Genomic DNA, 22,980 nt, shown 5'->3' on the forward strand with positions numbered 1-22,980 from the left:
CTCTGAAAACGTGATTTTGATTTGCGGAAGCCATTCTGGATCTTTAGGAACAAGTTACCTATAACTTGCTCTGATGCCAAATGTAAGTATCAGATATGCCTAAGAGGGGGGTGAATTAGGTACTTTATAACTTTTTCGGTTTTATAGTGTAAAGTGATTATTTTTCTGGTTTATGGTAATGTTACTAAAAGATGTAAAGTGCAGAAAAATAAATGACACAAGGATATATCTTGGTTCGCCTCACAAACCGAGAGTACTCCAGTCCCCTTACGCAGTAAGAGATTTCAATATAATTGGTATCTTGTACAAGCCTAACCAAACACCAAGAACAATCCTCTTGGACCAAGAAAAATCCTCTTGGATTTTTCACTAAGACCACTTATGAGAACAATCCTCTCAAAGTGTCTAACTTGTTTCCAACAATCCTGGATAACAAGAATACAACAAGTATTTGATTTTGTATAAGAGTTTGAATAGTAGAACAATGTATCAATCACTTGATTGATCTTCCCTTCCAATGATAATAATTCACAATTCTTTAAAGTAATAGATTACTCAAAATATTTTCTAGTTTGGATGATATGAAAGTGTGTAGAAAATATCTTGAAAAAGATTGAAGAATAACAATGTGAAATTCGGAAAATTTCTAAGAGTTTTTTGATTGGAAGAGGTGAAGAATGAATTTGAAATTTTGAGTATATATAGATGTTCATAACACCCCTTGAAATATCATAAGTTTCTGTAGATTAATCATGAACAATTGCCAAGATTAAAGGAAATGTTTCCATGAAAAGGTGTGTGGAAAGGTGCTATGAAATGCTGCTGTTTTTCAAAAAACGTACAGGTGAAATCGATTTCCCTTAGCATGAAATCGATTTCATGCATGTAACGTTAACAAAATTTCAAAAACAAACAGTGGGAAATCGATTTCCTCTTTAGGTAAATTGATTTCCATAGTGCAAAAAGTGAATTTTTGCTTCTGGAAATGTTTTAAGACAGTGGCAAATCGATTTCATGTTATGGTAAATCGATTTACCCAGTGTAAAACTTGAATAAAAGATTTTGCAAATGTTTGCTATTATCATGGATGGTCTATGCAATGGTTGGTTGATTTCTCGAGCATCTAAGACTTTAGAGAATGTAATTATAGTCATTATACCTTCTTGAAGTGCAAGCTTGATTCCAAAGCCTTGATCATTGATATTTTAACTTTAACAACTCATCTTTGCCTTCTTGTTATTTAGAGATTTGTCTTCATCAAAAACAAAGTTCTTTATTTAATCTTGACTTCACAACTCAATCTAAGATGACCCTAGCTTCGATAAGATCTTGGCCAGCATCTCTTGAACCCCATTGTTGTGCTCATTCTGCTTCTCTATGAAAGCTCTAAACTCGGCATTGACTAAGCTTTGCTCATCCTGGTTCTTCTGAAGAACTTCCGGGGTCCTTGCAAGACGGGAAGGTTCATCAGAAGAAGCTTCACAGCTTCTATCCAAAGGGATAGCATTGTGATCTGTAGCTTCCATTGAGAGATCATTTGCAAGGATTTCCTCAATAGGAACTGATTCAGCAACATGATCTTCTACATCTGCTTCTTGCATTGAAGCATATCCATATTCTGCAGCTGGAATCTCAGAATCTCCATTCTCAAGTGCCTGAAGAATGGCAGCTAGATTCCTGGGGGCAGAAGGACCTTCAACTTCTGGTGGGTCAACAACTTCTTGAATGACCAAGCTTGGGTCTCCCTTAGAAGGGTTTTCCCTTAGAAAGTCAAGGAGGGTCTTGAAATCCCCGAGCAGAACTGGATATTGAGGTCTCCAGACCATAATTTCCCTGCAAGGATTAGCTTCCAATGCAGCAACCAGTCTTGCTACTTCCAATTCATCTACAAAGGGCTTTTCTTCCAAGGTGTATCTTCCTCCGAGACGAGCAAACCAGAAGTCTTCATAGTTTCTTAGAATTCCACGAGGCCGTGGAGCAGCTTCTACACAGGTTTCCTGAAGTTCTATAAAGAGAGCATCTGATTCTCTGCGTAAGATTCTCCAGAACTTCCGCATAGCGACGTCATTCAAGCCAGAACTTTCAGCAATTCTGAGAGTATCAAAGATACTTCTGAGATTCCTCTTTACCTTTTCAAAAGTTACACCAATAGGGTTCAAACAGCGGGATTTTATATTGGTTTTAGAAAAGGCAGGATTAGGAATGGAATAAAGTTGAGGCTCTCTATCCAACCTAAAAGAAGATTCTGCTTCAGTATCAGAATCTAACACTACCAATTCAGCTTCAAGACGAGGCTTGGGAGTGTAGTTACAATCACGGAGCAGTTGCTCATGTGATGCAGAATCTGGAAAATCAGAACCACTTTGGTTGTTTTGAGAGGTAGAAGGAATGGGTTCAAAGTTGGCATGGGGAGGAGGTTGAGAGATGGAGATATTTGTGTGAGGTGGAAAGAGAGTTTGAATGGGTGGTATATCCAGAACAGGATTGATGGTGGGTGGAGAAGAAGGAATGGTTACATGAGAAGATGGAGGTGTAAGAAGATGGACCATTATAGGTGATTCTGATGGGGCTTTTTCTGGTTCAGGGGTGTCGCACGCTCGCGAAAAATGAACAGAGTCGCCACCAATATATTTATCCCATAAGGGAAAGGAATACCGGATAACCTACAAAGGAAGGAACAGGGTCTTGCGACCAGAGAATCAAGGTACGGGAGTCGGTTACGCGAGGGGAAGGTATTAGCACCCCTCACGCCCATCGTACTCGATGGTATCCACCTATGTTTGTTTCTATCTAAAGGGTGTGTAACTATGTCTATGTCTAAATGCGAAATGAATGCAAAATGTAGGGAAAATAAAGAATTGTACTCGCACGGGCCCTACCCCGCTGCCTACGTATCCTTTTCAGGAATCAGAGTTACCGTAGCTCGGCTAAAGATTTTCTGTTTGTTTTTGTGTTTTTTAATTGGGCGGAGTCAACGCTCGCGTTCTTGCACAAGGGGACAGCCTAGGATGCAATGGAACGGAGATAACGATGCCCTTAAGGAGAAGAAAGAGATTGGTTTGTGTCTTTTAGGGTAGATGAGTGATGAACAGTACCCAATACCGGGCCACTCATCACTTTCTCTACTTTGCTTTAGTCTGAACCATTGTTAGATGTTTTAAAGTGCTTTCGGTTGTGTATTTTTTAAGGGGAATTTACTTCACGATTCGAATCACATAAAATGTATAATGATCGAGAAGCAGATTAGGGAATGAATCCCACTCACTTCCATCCCATTATGTAATGTTTGAGAAACAGATTAGAGAATGAATCTCACTCATTTCTCTCCCATTAATTAATGTTTGAGAAACAGATTAGGGAATGAATCCCACTCGTTTCTCTCCCATTAAGTAGTGATCGAGAAACAGATTAGGGAATGAATCCCACTCGTTTCTATGCCACTAAGCGATTGAGAAATAGATTAGGGAATGAATCCCACTCATTTCTCAATCACTTGCTTAATGTGATTCGCATCTTCCGTTTATTAATGTTTTAAAGAGTTGAAAAAGAAAAAGAATGCAATAGGGGACTAATCCTAAATTCTAATCTAAGTTATTCTAATACAAGTCTAAATCCTAATGTTAACATGGGATAGATTCTAAAAGAAGCATTAAAATGGTATCAACAAAATAGGCCTAAGATAAGGCCAAAAACAGGTAACCAAAGTCACACAACAATTATACACAAATAGCATGAAAATGATACAAAAGCATAAGAGAAGCAATTCAAGTATTAGTACAAAAAATGAAACTAAAAAAAACTACTATTTTTTTATTGATTTTCTAGTGAAGCAAAGAACTACCAAAAATGTCAATTTTAATCCTAAACAAACTACTATTTTTATAAGCTTTTTTATGAAGGAAATTAAATGTCAAAATTAACCTAAAAATCTACTATTTTTTATGGTTTTTTATGAAGGAAATTGAAATCTAATTAACCAAAAAGATTTAGCCTAAACTAACATTTTTATTGATTATTTTCTATGTCATTTTTATATTACCTAGAAATCAAACAAAGATTATGATTCTAAGTATTGTTATTATCTAAAATGTTAGGACAAAACTATAAATTTTTTACATGCTTTTTATCATCTACAAAACTATATCAAAACTAACTCAAGAATTCTAAATTCTAACAAAGAAAGTATGGGCTCAGGGGGTGTAGTTAGCAATACTGGTGAAAGCCCAAGGATATTGTTTTTTTTGATCATATTTTCAGATTTTTATTTATTATCAATTGTCCACAATAAAAATAAAAACGAAAAGAAAAAAAAAATAATAAATAAAATAAAGAAATTGAATTGGGATTTAGGGTTATAACCTTGTGACCTTTGAACTTTTCGTGGAGCACTCTTCTTCTTCGCGCAAACGGCAAAGACGGCGGCGAAGATTACTCTACTCCGGCGAAATTCTTCAGTTTTCCGTCGTGATCGGAAGCGAACACTCAACCTCCGGTCTCATTCTCTTGCTTTCGTCTCTGTCTCAAACTCTCTTCTCGTCTTCGACCTCTCCGATTCACTCAAAGTAACAGCCACCGGAGCCACTCCCTCCGACGGTGGATGCGACGGAAAATTCTGAAAGACCAGAGAACAGATTGATTCGATAACGATCTTGGCCTTTTCTTCCAATCGAACTCGGCGTTGAAACTTGTTGAATGCCTTTTGTCGCAGGTTGTAGAAGATGACGGCGAGTTATTGATGGAGTTGCAGTATGACGGTGAAATTGTACTTGAAGATTGATGTTACGATGTTGGTGAATTCATGAAGGGCGAACGTTGGATATGACGAGTGATGGCGATTCGGTTACAGGTTCGTTCTCCTTTTTTGTGCCACATCTTTTCTAACATCTCTCCTTTTTGTTACAATTTCTTCTGATTCTCTATTCTGTACGTTGTTCCGTGGATTCCAGGATGGAGAACGAAGAACGATAGAGTTGTGTTGAAGATGTGCGTTGAAGATGAAGCGCTTCTAGTTTTTGTGGTGATTGAAGAGGTTCTTGAATCTGAATTTTGGTTACAAATTTTGGTAGAGGTGAGTTTCTTTCCCCGATTCTGTTACGTTTTCTTTTCTTTCTGATGATGATTCTCAACCTCTTGTTCTTCTCCCTGAATTCTGAGTTGATGAAGATAAAGCTCTGAAGATTGGTTGAAGAACGATTCTGGATTGAAGTTTGGTGATGAAGAAGATGACTAGGAGAGAAGTATGAGGATTCGATTGAGATTTTCGTTTCTTGCCGGTTTGGAGGTTATCAAGAGTTGATGTTGTTTGAAGGTTGGTCAATGAAGAGGTTGAATCGAGAGAATGAAGGTTGATGAAGGTGAGTTTTTGAAGTGAATGAGAGGGCTGAGAACTCTGTTATGGATCAGAGATGAGAGTGAAGATTGAGAGGGTGAGGAGTATGAATCTGGAAAAAATGATAGAGAGCTTCTGAATTGGTGGTGGTTCTGGTTATATAGCTTTCAAGGTTAGTTCCCAATTGATTCAATTCTGTTTTCTGTTAGAAGGTTAGTTAGAGACTGCTAGGAATGTTAGTTGAGCTTATTAGAGGAAGTTATGATTCAGATTTCTGTTATGAGAGTTGGTTAGGCTTGTAAATAATTCTGTTGTAGGTTAGTTATTGAAACTGAGTTAGTTATTGGATTGCTTGGGTGGTTATGAACTGATTTTTGTTATCTGCTAGTTAGGGATGTTAGTTAGGTTTTCTGTAACTGTTATTGAGTGTTTGTGTATGCTGACTGATAGTCTTGAAGGGCTGAATTGTTAGAAGTTGAATGTTTGGATGTGGAGTGGTTTTATATTATTGGTTTTGACAATTTTTGGAAATGGTTTTCTTCTGGATTATGCAGGTCTTGGTTTGAAGGATGCAGTATTTTTCTTTTGAATGCTGTCAAGGGTCAGTTGCAAAGCGGTAGTTAGGATTTGTAAGTTGGTTTTGCTTTGAATGTATTATGACTGAACTGAATGCTGAATCGTATTAATTGTTTGAATGTAGGCTGGTTAAATGAATTGTTTGCGTAGGTCCTGGAAACTGATTTGGACTGTCAGTTTTGATTGTAATCATGTATGTATGAATGCAGGGTATGGTATGATGGAGGCGGCAAGTTCGGGTGGTAGTTTGGCATGTACGAAAACGGTGAAGCGTGGATCAGCGTTCAAATTAACTTCAAAAGTGAGTTGCGATCCCGTTATGAACTTGGTGTCGGCGTATTATAAGCATTGAGCCATCTTCGTTGACGAAGCATGACTTGCCGTGAAGGATGAAGATGAAGCCAAGACCTTTTTTGTAATTTCTATGTAATGGTGATGAAATATAGTTTAGCCTTTTGTTTAATGTAGCTCAGTGATGAAACATGTAATAGAATTCGAGTCTCGACTTTGTGATGGAATTTTGTGTATGCATGCTGGTGTAATGATGTAATTGTTATGAATGTATGCTACTGAAGTGTGGCTTTTCCTTGGAATGTATGGATACTACCAAGTAGTTTCTTGAATGAAAAATGGTGCCCAATCAATGGAATTGGATGCCTTGAATGAAGAAAAAGGGATGATATTTATAACTTGAACACTTTACACTTGAATCAAAATGATGATGTGTTAATGCCTCACAAGCTTCAAATCAATTTTTAATGAATCCCCTACCCAAACTTTTGATGAAGAAACTTGCATTATTGGTCATGAGAATTGAACCAAAGGGCATGCTTCGAACCATAGAGAAACTCCCGTTTCATATGCCTTGTAGCATGACTTATTACTCACTTCATAAGCCTCAGATAACATTAGACTTTAAACAAAATAACCTCAGTTGATGAATGTCAATAAGTCCAATCATGATGAATGAGAAACCTCAATCCTTTTGCCTTAGGTGCACATTGCTGAAGAAAAAGTCACTTGAGATGCTTGAGAGGGAACAAACCCTAGCTCCTAAAATCCTCAATTGAACCTCTTAATTCAACAATCTAATGCCCAAAGATTGAACGGATGAATCAAGCCGGAGAGAAGTAGAAACCATATTTTCCAAGATCCTTGATCGAAAGCCAAATTTATTGATCAATGAATGAATGGGTCATGTTAATGTCCTAATGGAGATATGCACATGAATGAAAAAGCCTAAGCCAGATGAAGGTAAAGGGGTAGGACAAATTTGGGGTATGACAGCTGCCCCTATTTAATCGTCTTAAACCTGAAGGTGAGATTGGCGCTAGCCTTTCGAACATTCAAGGTAGAAGAAGATTAAATACCAAGACCAGAAATTTGTCCTGAAAAGACGGCGTAAGTGTTATCCTTATTTTTGTTTTTGTTTTGATATCTGCTGGGGAAAGAGGAATTTTTTGTTTTTCTGGTGGAAATATTTACAGTGAGTAGTGGATTTGAATGGGGAAAGAGAATAATGACTTGTTGGGGATTGGGAATTAGTTTTACGGTAAGAAATTATGGATGAATGGTGGTTGTCAGGCGAGAACTGACATCACCATAAAATATCAGACGAGGACTGAAAATGAAAGAAATGATTTGCCAGGGCGAGGACTGGACTTTGAAAAAGGTTTGCCAGGGCGAGAACTGGACTTTGAAAAAGTTTGCCAGGGCTAGGACTGGACTTTGAAAAAGTTTGCCAGGGCGAGAACTGGGCTTTGAAAAAAGGTTTGCCAAGGCGAGAATTGGGCTTTGAAAAAAGGTTTGCCAAGGCGAGAACTGGACTTTGAAAAAGTTTGCCAGGGCGAGAACTGGACTTTGAAAAAGGTTTGCCAAGGCGGGAATTGGACTTTGAAGAAAGTTTGCCAAGGCGGGAATTGGACTTTGAAGAAAGTTTGCCAAGGCGGGAATTGGGCTTTGAGGAATGATTACCAGGACGGGAACTGGGGTTTGAGGAGATTTGTGATGTAGTAGCAGATATCAATCGGAGTTTGTAAGGACAACTTTTTATGTGGGGAAGTATCGTCGTCTTGATTGAGTGCTGATTTGTATTATCTGGCTTATGCTTTGTATGCATGTTTGAATTTTTGTATGGCGTAGTGATCCAAATTAATGGATATGCTACGCTTCTGAGGATGCAATGCTATATGCAATGGAAACTATATGCAGAATGCCAAATAAAGGCATCGGCATGATAGAGAAGCAGGATCATTGGGGTCCATTGCTTGTGGTCTTGAGCTATCAATATGAATCGGTGTTGGAAAACCTACAGTACCAAAGATTATTGGCAACTACCTTGAGGGTTGGAATGTAGCTTTGTTGGGGAGGAAGTGACTTCATCTGACTTTCCCTACATCTTGTATCGCTTGGGGATTGTGAGCTTGAGGAGATTCCCTCAATCCACCATGTTGAGGATGAGAACTTTAGAAGAGGAGACCAGGTCGGGGAATGGGACAACTCCCATGAGAAATAAACTCATGTGCTTGGGGAGAAACCATGGTTCCAGGAGAAATAAACTCCTATGGTCGGGGAGAAGGCAATAAAACTCAGAAGATTGTGCCCCAAGCTTCGTGAACTACGAGGGAATTTGCCCCAAAGGATCCTTGGAGAGATTTGTCAAATCTTGACGTAACTGCCCCAGATTGGTTGAACTCAAGAGAGATCCCTCGACTTGATTCCCCCAGATTGACCAACGGTGAATGGATGCCTCAGTTGACAGAGTCTTCACACAACTTGCCCCTCGGAGTGATCAACCTGTGAAGTGAATGGCTCATGGAACCGATCAACTTTTTTCTGCAGTTGTTCATTGTTGGATCTTCCTTGATGTCAAGTGTCTATTCACAAGTAAAAGATATTTGTTTTGAAGATGCTAATATTAATGCAATGCTTATGCTAGCTTCGAAATCAAAGTTATTAAAACAAAGTTGTGACATTCAGTGTTTGAATTATTTGTCATATCGATATCAACATAAATGGTAAGCAAACATCTAGGAGTCAGTTTTACACAACTTGCTTTTGAAATAAACCCTGCTTCAATTAGGTCTTTTTAAGGGTTGTAACGTGGTCTGGTTCACGGTTTTAGAAAGAAAGGATTTAAGGCTCAAAGTCTAACCTAACCCACCCATTCTTCGTGATGTTCTCCAGTCCTAAGTTCAACTTAACTTGATACGAGCGTTCATCCTTCAAAAGGAGTTTGAAATGATTGAGGGATTGATGAGGTCTTCTAGACATGGCGATCACCTTACCCCTTTTGTTTTTGGCGTTTGATCACACGACTTTGTTCTTTTGATGAGGATCTTTATTTTATAATTCTTGCTTTTCGCTTTTGCTTTGCTTTTTTGTATCCCTAACTTTTGCCTGGACAAATTCTTTTGAATTTTATTTTGGAGTCCAGCGGGATGCCCTAATTTTTTGCCTAAGTCACTTGCTTTCAAGTTGATGACTTAGCGGGCCCTTTTTTTTTTTTCAATCTTTTTGACAAGTCGTGTGATCCTGAATCTTTGATTTGTGGGAGGTGATTGTGACTGCCTCATGAGGGATTACCATTGTGGTATTGACTTTCCTCAACCTTTTGAAAGATAACCATTATCGTATCCTTAGATGCATACTCCTGATGAATTTTGATTGCTCGATCAGGTTAATTGAACGCTACCCTGCCCCTGGGTTAAATGTGAGGGTTTTTTTTTTTGTATAGAAAGGAACTCCTACTTCTAGGCTCAAAGGGGTTTACGAGGGTCTAACTCCCTTATATCTCCAGTGTTTGGGGATTTGAAACAATGCCTGTACATCCTCAACGGGGTTTTATTCAAAAGCACACAATTAGAGATTTTGCGTTATTATTTTTTTCATCATTCTCCTTTTGATGTTTTTTGCTTTAGTCAAGAATTCGATATCGATAGACAAAAATATATGAGTGAACACGAATGGATTGATTCAAAACTAGCACATGCAATGTATTTTTATTTTCATTGAAAAACAAACAAGTTTTACATGGAAGTAACATTTAACAAAACAAGGAAAACTACAAATGAGAATGCAGAAATGAATTGATGATTGCCATTGTTGAGGAGGCTTGACTCCGTCTGGACTTGTTGATCTTGACTACTTTTTGCAGTTCTTTCTAAACTCTTCAGATTACTTCAAAAGAAAACTCCAACAAAGTCACCCAGGATTTGTAAATATTTGCCTCACTTTAGGGATTCGAGCAATGCGAGTGATGCAATGCTCAAGATAAGAGTACGTCTTGCTTATCCCTCGTGCGGGAGCCCCAAGCATAGATGTTGAAGAAATATTCACCGTCAAACATGGAGAAACCTTGCATGGCCATCAAACTTAGAAAAGCTATCTGTTGTGAGGAAAGACCAAAAAACACCAACTAAAACAACAACTCTCAGGGATACAACTGAGCACAAGAACCTTGAGAAGGAGAGGTGCTTTTATTATTATCCTACCAACGAGTTTAAACAGGGAATTTGTTGATTTTGGAGACTTTCTGAAATCTAGGCACTCATCAAAGGAATTCCATTCACCCACATGTTTCCTTCCTGAAGGGTTATATGCCTCCCATCAATCAATTGTTGCACTTTGGCTTTGAAAGCGTTGCAGTCCTCAGTTGAGTGCCCTGCTGATCCAGCGTGATATCCACATTGCACATTAGGGTCATACCCAGGTGGAAACGGTTGTGGTGGAGGCTTTAGAGATTTGGGAACCACCAATGAGCTTTGAACTAGATATGGAAGAAGTTTAGTGTATGTCATAGGAATCTGGTCCAAAGGAGCATTTCTTCGTTCCAAATTACTTCTAGGTTGGCGTTGATTCGGATGACCTTGTTGATGTGGAGCACATTGCTTTTGTGGCAGATACTGAACCGGTTGTTGTTGGACCATCTGGGGTTGTTGATTGATAGTGGTGGCAAAGGCTTGTGGAATATATTGGCCAGGAGAAACTAGTACCATCTGATAGTTAGGAACCTGAACCTGAGGATAAGCAGGGATTTCCTCTTCCGCGATCTCAGAAACTGCATTTATTTCACTTTTCTCTTCTTCTGTGAGTTCGGAAACATTAGCAATATCCTGGATTTTACCCATCTTTAAGGCGTTTTCAATTCGTTCTCCTACGACAACCAAACTTGAGAATTCGGAGGAAGCGCATCCAACCATCATGTTCAGATAAGGATCTTTCAAAGTATTCATGAACATGTCTACAAGCTCTCGTTCCAAAAGTGGAGGTTGGACTCTGGAAGCTAATTCTCTCCACCTTTGTGCATACTCTTTAAAAGACTCATCAACTTTCTGAGTTAAACTTTGGAGTTGTAGTCTAGTAGGAGCCATGTCACTGTTGTACTTGTAATGTCTGAGAAAAGCCTCTGCTAGTTCATCCCATGTGCGGACATGAGTTCGTTCGAGTCGTGTATACCATTCAAGAGATGCCCCACTTAGGCTATCCTGAAAGAAATGCATTAGAAGCTTGTCATTTTCTGCATACGGAGCCATCTTGTTACAGAATGCCTTGATGTGACTCATCGGACAAGTAGTACCCTTGTATTTCTCAAAACTGGGGACTTTGAATTTAGCAGGAATCTTGATATCAGGCACCAGGCACAAATCAATAGCATTTAAACCGGAGGAGCTTCGACCTTCTAAAGCTTTCAATCTTTCTTCCAGGAGATGGAATTTTCTCTCATTTTCCTCGATTGGGAACTTGAAAGCTTCAAATTCAGAATCGTTCTCATGATGTGAATCCTCCTTATTAGGAATTTCCACGAGCACAGGTTTTGACCCCCCATTAGCAACAGTGGTCGGAGTACCATTAGCCAACTTAGCAACACTTTGTCTTAGCTCTTCTTGCCCCTGAACAACAACATGGAGAGTCTCCAAGAGTTGGGTAATCCTCTCCCCCATAGTATCCATGTCCTTACGAAGTTCAACCTGATTTTGTTCAAGACGGTCCATGACTCTCCTCTGATTAATCCTTGTATGATACGGATGTAGGGAAGTCAAATTTGTTGATGAAGCAGAAATCTGGATTGAAAAGGACCCCAATAAGCTTCTGATAGAACTATGAGATGCAATATGATATGAATGCAAGTTTCATTTATAAGAGATCCTAAAGTCTTTTCACAATCTTTCATTTTCCTTCTTCTTTTTTTTTCTCTTTTTGGTATAGAATGTCTTTTCTTTTCTTTTTCGCTTTTCTATTTCCTTTTTCTTTTTCTCCCTTTTTTTTTTGGAAATAGACTTTAGGATCTTTCATAAATGGAGTGGATACAACAATGATGTTATGCAATGCAAAGGCATGGGATCAAGGTCCATATAATCTTAGTAACCACCATACAAACTTCTGAATAACTGATACAGGTCAAATGTCACAGGATAAAAGGTCCGACGCCTTTTTGAATACCAGGAAAACCAATAGTCACCAACAGAACAGAATAGTCACCAACGGTACCTGTCATGTATATCCCACCCCACTCACAGGTGAATCTAGGTCAAGGTAGGTCAATGGCTTCCAGCGTTATCAGTTCTCCTGAAACACCATCATTGTCGCAAATACATGCCAACAATGGTATTTCATTCGAACCTCGACTGGTCGTGGGTCTCATGATCGCAATCAACAGAACCTGACATTCTGTTGGCGTCATGACTATCCACTCTATCCTAGGTATCCTATGTGTCACTCTGGCCTGGGTATTGGGCCTTTTACCTCATAGAACATCCCACCCAACCTGCAAAACAGAACAGAAGACCCCAAGGAACACAAAATATAATCCATATGCATGATGTACAAACAGAAATAAACATGATATGCAAGCAGAAAAGTAAACATGCAAACATATATACAAGGTATAGACATAAAAACAAATAAACACCCAGTAAATAAACAAACAAACGCAGGCTAGGATCGACTCACTAAGGATGGACCAGCAATAGGTCTAGCAACGTCCCCAGCAGAGTCGCCAGCTGTCGCACGCTCGCGAAAAATGAACAGAGTCGCCACCAATATATTTATCCCATAAGGGAAAGGAATACCGGATAACCTACAAAGGAAGGAACAGGGTCTTGCGACCAGAGAATCAAGGTACGGGAGTCGGTTACGCGAGGGGAAGGTATTAGCACCCCTCACGCCCATCGTACTCGATGGTATCCACCTATGTTTGTTTCTATCTAAAGGGTGTGTAACTATGTCTATGTCTAAATGCGAAATGAATGCAAAATGTAGGGAAAATAAAGAATTGTACTCGCACGGGCCCTACCCCGCTGCCTACGTATCCTTTTCAGGAATCAGAGTTACCGTAGCTCGGCTAAAGATTTTCTGTTTGTTTTTGTGTTTTTTAATTGGGCGGAGTCAACGCTCGCGTTCTTGCACAAGGGGACAGCCTAGGATGCAATGGAACGGAGATAACGATGCCCTTAAGGAGAAGAAAGAGATTGGTTTGTGTCTTTTAGGGTAGATGAGTGATGAACAGTACCCAATACCGGGCCACTCATCACTTTCTCTACTTTGCTTTAGTCTGAACCATTGTTAGATGTTTTAAAGTGCTTTCGGTTGTGTATTTTTTAAGGGGAATTTACTTCACGATTCGAATCACATAAAATGTATAATGATCGAGAAGCAGATTAGGGAATGAATCCCACTCACTTCCATCCCATTATGTAATGTTTGAGAAACAGATTAGAGAATGAATCTCACTCATTTCTCTCCCATTAATTAATGTTTGAGAAACAGATTAGGGAATGAATCCCACTCGTTTCTCTCCCATTAAGTAGTGATCGAGAAACAGATTAGGGAATGAATCCCACTCGTTTCTATGCCACTAAGCGATTGAGAAATAGATTAGGGAATGAATCCCACTCATTTCTCAATCACTTGCTTAATGTGATTCGCATCTTCCGTTTATTAATGTTTTAAAGAGTTGAAAAAGAAAAAGAATGCAATAGGGGACTAATCCTAAATTCTAATCTAAGTTATTCTAATACAAGTCTAAATCCTAATGTTAACATGGGATAGATTCTAAAAGAAGCATTAAAATGGTATCAACAAAATAGGCCTAAGATAAGGCCAAAAACAGGTAACCAAAGTCACACAACAATTATACACAAATAGCATGAAAATGATACAAAAGCATAAGAGAAGCAATTCAAGTATTAGTACAAAAAATGAAACTAAAAAAAACTACTATTTTTTTATTGATTTTCTAGTGAAGCAAAGAATTACCAAAAATGTCAATTTTAATCCTAAACAAACTACTATTTTTATAAGCTTTTTTATGAAGGAAATTAAATGTCAAAATTAACCTAAAAATCTACTATTTTTTATGGTTTTTTATGAAGGAAATTGAAATCTAATTAACCAAAAAGATTTAGCCTAAACTAACATTTTTATTGATTATTTTCTATGTCATTTTTATATTACCTAGAAATCAAACAAAGATTATGATTCTAAGTATTGTTATTATCTAAAATGTTAGGACAAAACTATAAATTTTTTACATGCTTTTTATCATCTACAAAACTATATCAAAACTAAGTCAAGAATTCTAAATTCTAACAAAGAAAGTATGGGCTCAGGGGGTGTAGTTAGCAATACTGGTGAAAGCCCAAGGATATTGTTTTTTTTGATCATATTTTCAGATTTTTATTTATTATCAATTGTCCACAATAAAAATAAAAACGAAAAGAAAAAAAAAATAATAAATAAAATAAAGAAATTGAATTGGGATTTAGGGTTATAACCTTGTGACCTTTGAACTTTTCGTGGAGCACTCTTCTTCTTCGCGCAAACGGCAAAGACGGCGGCGAAGATTACTCTACTCCGGCGAAATTCTTCAGTTTTCCGTCGTGATCGGAAGCGAACACTCAACCTCCGGTCTCATTCTCTTGCTTTCGTCTCTGTCTCAAACTCTCTTCTCGTCTTCGACCTCTCCGATTCACTCAAAGTAACAGCCACCGGAGCCACTCCCTCCGACGGTGGATGCGACGGAAAATTCTGAAAGACCAGAGAACAGATTGATTCGATAACGATCTTGGCCTTTTCTTCCAATCGAACTCGGCGTTGAAACTTGTTGAATGCCTTTTGTCGCAGGTTGTAGAAGATGACGGCGAGTTATTGATGGAGTTGCAGTATGACGGTGAAATTGTACTTGAAGATTGATGTTACGATGTTGGTGAATTCATGAAGGGCGAACGTTGGATATGACGAGTGATGGCGATTCGGTTACAGGTTCGTTCTCCTTTTTTGTGCCACATCTTTTCTAACATCTCTCCTTTTTGTTACAATTTCTTCTGATTCTCTATTCTGTACGTTGTTCCGTGGATTCCAGGATGGAGAACGAAGAACGATAGAGTTGTGTTGAAGATGTGCGTTGAAGATGAAGCGCTTCTAGTTTTTGTGGTGATTGAAGAGGTTCTTGAATCTGAATTTTGGTTACAAATTTTGGTAGAGGTGAGTTTCTTTCCCCGATTCTGTTACGTTTTCTTTTCTTTCTGATGATGATTCTCAACCTCTTGTTCTTCTCCCTGAATTCTGAGTTGATGAAGATAAAGCTCTGAAGATTGGTTGAAGAACGATTCTGGATTGAAGTTTGGTGATGAAGAAGATGACTAGGAGAGAAGTATGAGGATTCGATTGAGATTTTCGTTTCTTGCCGGTTTGGAGGTTATCAAGAGTTGATGTTGTTTGAAGGTTGGTCAATGAAGAGGTTGAATCGAGAGAATGAAGGTTGATGAAGGTGAGTTTTTGAAGTGAATGAGAGGGCTGAGAACTCTGTTATGGATCAGAGATGAGAGTGAAGATTGAGAGGGTGAGGAGTATGAATCTGGAAAAAATGATAGAGAGCTTCTGAATTGGTGGTGGTTCTGGTTATATAGCTTTCAAGGTTAGTTCCCAATTGATTCAATTCTGTTTTCTGTTAGAAGGTTAGTTAGAGACTGCTAGGAATGTTAGTTGAGCTTATTAGAGGAAGTTATGATTCAGATTTCTGTTATGAGAGTTGGTTAGGCTTGTAAATAATTCTGTTGTAGGTTAGTTATTGAAACTGAGTTAGTTATTGGATTGCTTGGGTGGTTATGAACTGATTTTTGTTATCTGCTAGTTAGGGATGTTAGTTAGGTTTTCTGTAACTGTTATTGAGTGTTTGTGTATGCTGACTGATAGTCTTGAAGGGCTGAATTGTTAGAAGTTGAATGTTTGGATGTGGAGTGGTTTTATATTATTGGTTTTGACAATTTTTGGAAATGGTTTTCTTCTGGATTATGCAGGTCTTGGTTTGAAGGATGCAGTATTTTTCTTTTGAATGCTGTCAAGGGTCAGTTGCAAAGCGGTAGTTAGGATTTGTAAGTTGGTTTTGCTTTGAATGTATTATGACTGAACTGAATGCTGAATCGTATTAATTGTTTGAATGTAGGCTGGTTAAATGAATTGTTTGCGTAGGTCCTGGAAACTGATTTGGACTGTCAGTTTTGATTGTAATCATGTATGTATGAATGCAGGGTATGGTATGATGGAGGCGGCAAGTTCGGGTGGTAGTTTGGCATGTACGAAAACGGTGAAGCGTGGATCAGCGTTCAAATTAACTTCAAAAGTGAGTTGCGATCCCGTTATGAACTTGGTGTCGGCGTATTATAAGCATTGAGCCATCTTCGTTGACGAAGCATGACTTGCCGTGAAGGATGAAGATGAAGCCAAGACCTTTTTTGTAATTTCTATGTAATGGTGATGAAATATAGTTTAGCCTTTTGTTTAATGTAGCTCAGTGATGAAACATGTAATAGAATTCGAGTCTCGACTTTGTGATGGAATTTTGTGTATGCATGCTGGTGTAATGATGTAATTGTTATGAATGTATGCTACTGAAGTGTGGCTTTTCCTTGGAATGTATGGATACTACCAAGTAGTTTCTTGAATGAAAAATGGTGCCCAATCAATGGAATTGGATGCCTTGAATGAAGAAAAAGGGATGATATTTATAACTTGAACACTTTACACTTGAATCAAAATGATGATGTGTTAATGCCTCACAAGCTTCAAATCAATTTTTAATGAATCCCCTACCCAAACTTTTGATGAAGAAACTTGCATTATTGGTCATGAGAATTGAACCAAAGGGCATGCTTCGAACCATAGAGAAACTCCCGTTTCATATGCCTTGTAGCATGACTTATTACTCACTTCATAAGCCTCAGATAACATTAGACTTTAAACAAAATAACCTCAGTTGATGAATGTCAATAAGTCCAATCATGATGAATGAGAAACCTCAATCCTTTTGCCTTAGGTGCACATTGCTGAAGAAAAAGTCACTTGAGATGCTTGAGAGGGAACAAACCCTAGCTCCTAAAATCCTCAATTGAACCTCTTAATTCAACAATCTAATGCCCAAAGATTGAACGGATGAATCAAGCCGGAGAGAAGTAGAAACCATATTTTCCAAGATCCTTGATCGAAAGCCAAATTTATTGATCAATGAATGAATGGGTCATGTTAATGTCCTAATGGAGATATGCACATGAATGAAAAAGCCTAAGCCAGATGAAGGTAAAGGGGTAGGACAAATTTGGGGTATGACAAGGGGTAGGGACAACCGCTATTGGTGCAACTTCTGAAATACCAGCAGGAGTAGAATCAGGTTCAGAAATGCATATACCTTTGGATGCTTTCTGATTAGCTTTGACCACAACCTTAGTCTTCTTCTGCTTCTTCTTTTTCTCAGCTTCCTTCTTTTTCTTCTCAAAATCGACAGAAACAACCTTAACAACCTTTGCAATGACTTCTTCTAGAACCACTTCTTTCTCAGTGGTAGCAGCAACTTTCTGAACTACCTTCACCTGATTAACAAAAGGATGATCAAACTTTCTTTTGTTCCTTCCTTCTTGCGATTTACTTTAATAGGAGCACCTTTCTCTTGATCTTTAAGACTTTTATCCTCTTTTTGTGACTTCAGATACTTAGTTCTGACTTCTGGTACCTCACTATTGAAGAAGGTTTCAAATTCAGCTAGAACTGGTTCTCTTCTGATTCTTGTTCCAGCAAGAGGTTGGGGAGTCTTGGTGATAGTCTTAATCACCTTCATCTTCTTTAGAGTGAAAGCATTCAGACAGCTCCCAGAGGTGACAGCAAGGTCTTTGATAATACCTTCAGATTCCAGGTTCTCAACAATCTTGGAATGAACCAGAAGGTTTGTGATAATTCTACCAAAAGGAATGGTTGTACAACTTTTTTCTCTGAAAGCGTTTCTGGAATCCTTCACAGCCTTCCACATGTGGTTTAAGATAATGTAGATAGCATCAACCTTCTTCTTAGTGGCAATGCAGTACAGAATGTATTTTTGCTCATTGCTGACGAAGTCAGAAGCATGTGTCCCTTTCCTGTGATAAAAACACCCAAGAAGAATCTTGGTCCAGATTTTGTAGAGGTGTCTCATGTCCTTGACTTTCTTTGTTTCAATTACGTCTGTGTAGAGAGTAGCTAAAACATCTTTCCAATTAGCCCTTTGATCGATTTCAAAAACTCCCTCAGGGTTTTTCAGATCAAACATCATCCTTAGGATGTTCTCAGTCACTACCACAAACTTTCCATGGACGAAAGACAAGATGGATTTAGGGGCGAAAACTGCATGTACCCAGAATTCCTTGACAAGATCTGGGTAGACTGGTCCACAGAACTCTGCGAACAACGAAGTCCATCCTTGAAAAATTATATCTTCTTTGAGATGAAATTGGTGTTCTTCAATGTTATCAAAATCAACCATGAGTTCACATAGAACTTCCAATTCATCCTTAGGAATGGAGCACGCAACAACTGGAGTAAGTTCATGATTTACTTCATCTTGAATATGGAGAGGAGCAGATGAACCAACGTTTTGAGATGAAGAAGTAGCCATTGAATCAGAATGAACAAATAAGAAGAACAAATTCTGGGTTTTCGGTTAGGGTTTTAGAAGAGACTAAGAAGTTTTCAAAAGAGAGTATGCAAGAAGAAAGAGAGAGAATGGGAGTGAAAAAGATATATGAGATGATTTGAAAAGAATATATAGAGACGAATTTTTTTTAAAAAATGCAATAAGATTAGAAAATGAACAGTTACAGAATCAAAAGAAATCAATTTACATTAAATGATAAGTGACGTTAGGTGAGAGACCGTGGTAAATGAAATGATTTAACACAGTTACCTAGGTCGGCGTCTTTTCAACTGCACGCTTTGTACCAACCATACAGACACGTGTTCATCATCAGAAAGTAGATGGCAGCTGTATTTTTCTGAAAGACTTTACGCCTTCAGATTCTGATCACTGCTTCTGATTGTCATTCTTAAGAAATGATCTTGTTCTGATTGGATCATCTTTCTTTCCAGAGATCACATCTTCTGAATGAGTTGAGGCAAGTCTAGGTGATCTCCTGACTGTTGGTTCTTCAGAAATCCTGAGATTCTCTAAAGATGCAGCAACTTGATCTTCTGATCCATTGCTTCTGAGACTTTTAGCTTCTGCAACTTTGCTTCTTGGTTCTACAGCTTCTGATATATCAATATCTATATCTGCAAAATTCTCAAGCTGCTTTGGTTTTTCAAGACCAAGCTTATCATCAAACCTGATATTGATTGATTCTTCTACAATCAATGTTTCAGTATTGTATACTCTGTAGCCTTTAGAGCGTTTAAAATATCCAAGAAGGAAACACTTTTGTGCCTTAGAATCAAACTTACCAAGATAATCTTTAGTATTCAGAATAAAACACACACATCCAAAGGATGAAAATATGAAATGCTTGGCTTTTAGTTCTTCCACAATTCATAAGGAGTCTTATTTAGAATAGGTCTTATAGAGATTCTATTTTGAATATAACATGCAGTGTTTATTCCTTCAGCCCAGAAGTGCTTAGCCATATTGGTTTTATTGATCATGGTTCTGGCCATTTCTTGTAGAGTCCTATTCTTTCGCTCTACAACTCCATTTTGATGTGGAGTTCTAGGGCAAGAGAAATCATGGGCAATACCATTTTCTTTGAAGACCTCCTCAAAGAATCTGTTCTCAAATTCGCCACCATGATCACTTCTGACCTTTATGATCTTGCACTCCTTCTCAGATTGAATCTGAGTGCAGAATTCAAAGAACACTGAATGAGACTCATCCTTGTGTTTCAAGAACTTTACCCATGTCCAGCGGCTATAATCATCTACGATGACTAATCCATATTTCTTCCCTCTGATAGATGCTGTTTTGACTGGGCCAAACAGATCAATGTGCAAGAGTTCTAACGACCTTGAGGAAGAGACAACATTCTTAGATTTGAATGCAGGTTTGGAGAACTTGTCCTTCTTACATGCTTCACAAAGAGCATCTGATTTGTATTTCAGATTAGGGATTGAGCCATCCTTCTGACTTACAGCCTTGCAAGACTTTTGATTGAAGATCATATCATAACCACTGTCACTTAATTGACTTATTGACAATAAGTTATGCGTTAATCCTTTTACAAGAATTACATTAGTTATAGAAGGAGAGTTACCAAGACTTATGGTTCCAGAGCCAATGATTTTGCCCTTCTGATCTCCTTCAAACTTGACTTCTCCACCTGGTTTAAGCACCAGGTCTTGGAATGTAGACCTTCTTCCCGTCATGTGTCGCGAGCACCCAGAGTCCAGGTACCATGACATTTTGCTTTTTGTCCTCTTTGCCGCCAAGGATATCTGCAACAGAAATTATCTTCTCCTTAGGTACCCATAATTTCTTGGGTCCTTTCTTGTTAGTTCTCCTCAAGTTCTGATTGAACTTGGGTTTAGCAAAATATTTAACAGGAGGAACAACATGATATTCTTTAGGTTTATCAACATTATATTTCTTAGGATGTGTCACATGCTTCTTGGTGTGAACAGTGTTAAACTTCTGTGCATGTGAAGTGAGCCTAATATCATGTGCATGGCCATATTTGAACTGATCATACAATGGCTTGTATGTGATCTTCAGATCATCAACAAGTTCAAATTTATGTGAGGTATCGCCCTCATAGCCAAAACCAAACCTTCTGTTTCCAAAAACACCATATATCCTAGAAGCAAGATGACTTCTGCCAATACTTCTAGATAAGAACTTTCTGAAGCTCGAGTCATATTCTTTCAGAATATGATTCATGCTAGGAATGGATTTTTCTGTTTCAGAAGGAGATCCACTATCTTTGGATAGATTTAAAACTTTTTCCTTCAGTTCAGAATTTTCCAATTCCAGCTTCTTAGTTTCAAATTCAAACTGCTTCTTCACTTTTGTATTTGATACTAAGATGAGCCTTGAGTTCCAGAAGTTCAGTTAGACTGGAAACTAACTCTTCTCTAGATAGTTCAGAAAATACCTCTTCAGAATCTGATTCTGATGTAGATTCTGATCCATCATCTTCTGTAGCCATCAGCGCAAAGTTGGCTTGTTCTCCTTCAGAGTCTGATTCTGATTCTGATTCAAAATCATCCCATGTTGCCATAAGACCTTTCTTCTTATGAAACTTCTTCTTGGGATTCTCCTTCTGAAGTTTTGGACACTCGTTCTTGTAATGTCCAGGCTCATTGCATTCATAGCAGACAACCTTCTTTTTTTTCAGATCTTCTGTCACGAGAAGATTCTCCACGTTCAAATCTCTTTGAACTTCGGAAGCCTCTGAACTTCCTTTGCTTGCTCTTCCAGAGTTGGTTTACCCTTCTGGAGATCATGGACAGTTCATCTTCTTCTTCAGATTCTGATTCTTCAGGATCTTTTTCTCTAGCCTGAAAAGCGTTAGTGCATTTTTTAACATTAGATTTTAATGCAATAGACTTACCTTTCTTTTGAGACTCGTTTGCGTCCAGCTCTATTTCATGGCTTCTCAAGGCACTGATAAGCTCTTCCAAAGAAACTTCATTCAGATTCTTTGCAATCTTGAATGCAGTCACCATTGGACCCCATCTTTTGGGTAAGCTTCTGATGATCTTCTTTACATGATCAACCTTGGTGTAGCCTTTATCCAGAACTCTCAATCCAGCGGTTAGAGTTTGAAATCTTGAGAACATCTTCTCAATATCTCCATCATCCTCCATCTTGAAGGCTTCATACATCTGGATTAGAGCAAGAGCTTTAGTCTCTTTGACTTGAGCATTTCCCTCATGGGTCATTTTCAATGACTCATATATATCATAGGCAGTTTCCCTGTTAGATATCTTCTCATACTCAACATGAGAGATAGCATTCATCAAAACAGTCCTACATTTATGATGATTCTTGAAAAGCTTCTTCTGATCATCATCCATTTCTTGCCTGGTAAGCCTTACGCCACTGGCTTTCACTGGATGTTTGTAACCATCCATCAGAAGACCCCATAGTTCACCATCTAGACCAAGAAAGTAACTTTCCAGTTTATCTTTCCAGTATTCAAAGTTTTCACCATCAAATACTGGTGGTCTAGTATAACCATTGTTACCATTATATTGCTTAGCAGAGCCAGATGTAGATGCAGATGGATTTTTGGAATTTCACCAGCCATCTTCTACTGAAGCGTTTTTCTCTTCCTGAATCTTTTCTAAACAAGGTTAAGTGCTTGCACCTTAGAACCGGCGCTCTGATGCCAATTGAAGGATAGAAAAACACTTAGAAAGGGGGGGGGGTTTGAATAAGTGTAGTCTAAAAACTTGAACGATAAAAACAATTTGCACAGTTATTTTTATCCTGGTTCGTTGTTAACTAAACTACTCCAGTCCACCCCCACAGAGTGATTTACCTCACCTGAGGATTTAATCCACTAATCTCAACAGATTACAATGGTTTTCCACTTAGCCCACGACTAAGTCTTCTAGAGTATCCTGACCACAACCTGATCACTCTGGGAACAAATGCTTAGACACAAGCAAAGACTTTCTTAGAGTATCCTGACCAACACGTGATCACTCTAATTATAACTGCTTAGACACAAGCTAAGACTTCCTAGAGTATCTTGATCAACACTTGATCACTCTAGTTACTTACAAATTAATGTAATCAAATAAGAGTATTACAATTGCTTCTGAAAAGCTATAATCACAAC

At 38.3% G+C, this 22,980-nt stretch overlaps 2 long non-coding RNA genes across 2 annotated transcripts; both read left to right on the forward strand.

Moving 5' to 3' along the window:
- The first annotated feature begins 4,348 nt into the window (after nt 1-4,348).
- On the forward strand, nt 4,349-6,538 carry LOC131647808 (uncharacterized). The gene is made up of 5 exons (XR_009297969.1): nt 4,349-4,846; nt 4,947-5,068; nt 5,164-5,501; nt 5,884-5,958; nt 6,115-6,538. It is a non-coding gene; the product is annotated as an uncharacterized LOC131647808 (long non-coding RNA).
- Nucleotides 6,539-14,668: 8,130 nt separating this feature from the next.
- LOC131647809 (uncharacterized) lies at nt 14,669-16,857 on the forward strand. Its single transcript, XR_009297970.1, has 5 exons — nt 14,669-15,166; nt 15,267-15,388; nt 15,484-15,821; nt 16,204-16,278; nt 16,435-16,857. It is a non-coding gene; the product is annotated as an uncharacterized LOC131647809 (long non-coding RNA).
- Nucleotides 16,858-22,980: the final 6,123 nt, after the last annotated feature.

The sequence above is a fragment of the Vicia villosa genome, linkage group LG2 (assembly GCF_029867415.1).
Source record: "Vicia villosa cultivar HV-30 ecotype Madison, WI linkage group LG2, Vvil1.0, whole genome shotgun sequence".
Classification (NCBI taxonomy): domain Eukaryota; kingdom Viridiplantae; phylum Streptophyta; class Magnoliopsida; order Fabales; family Fabaceae; genus Vicia; species Vicia villosa.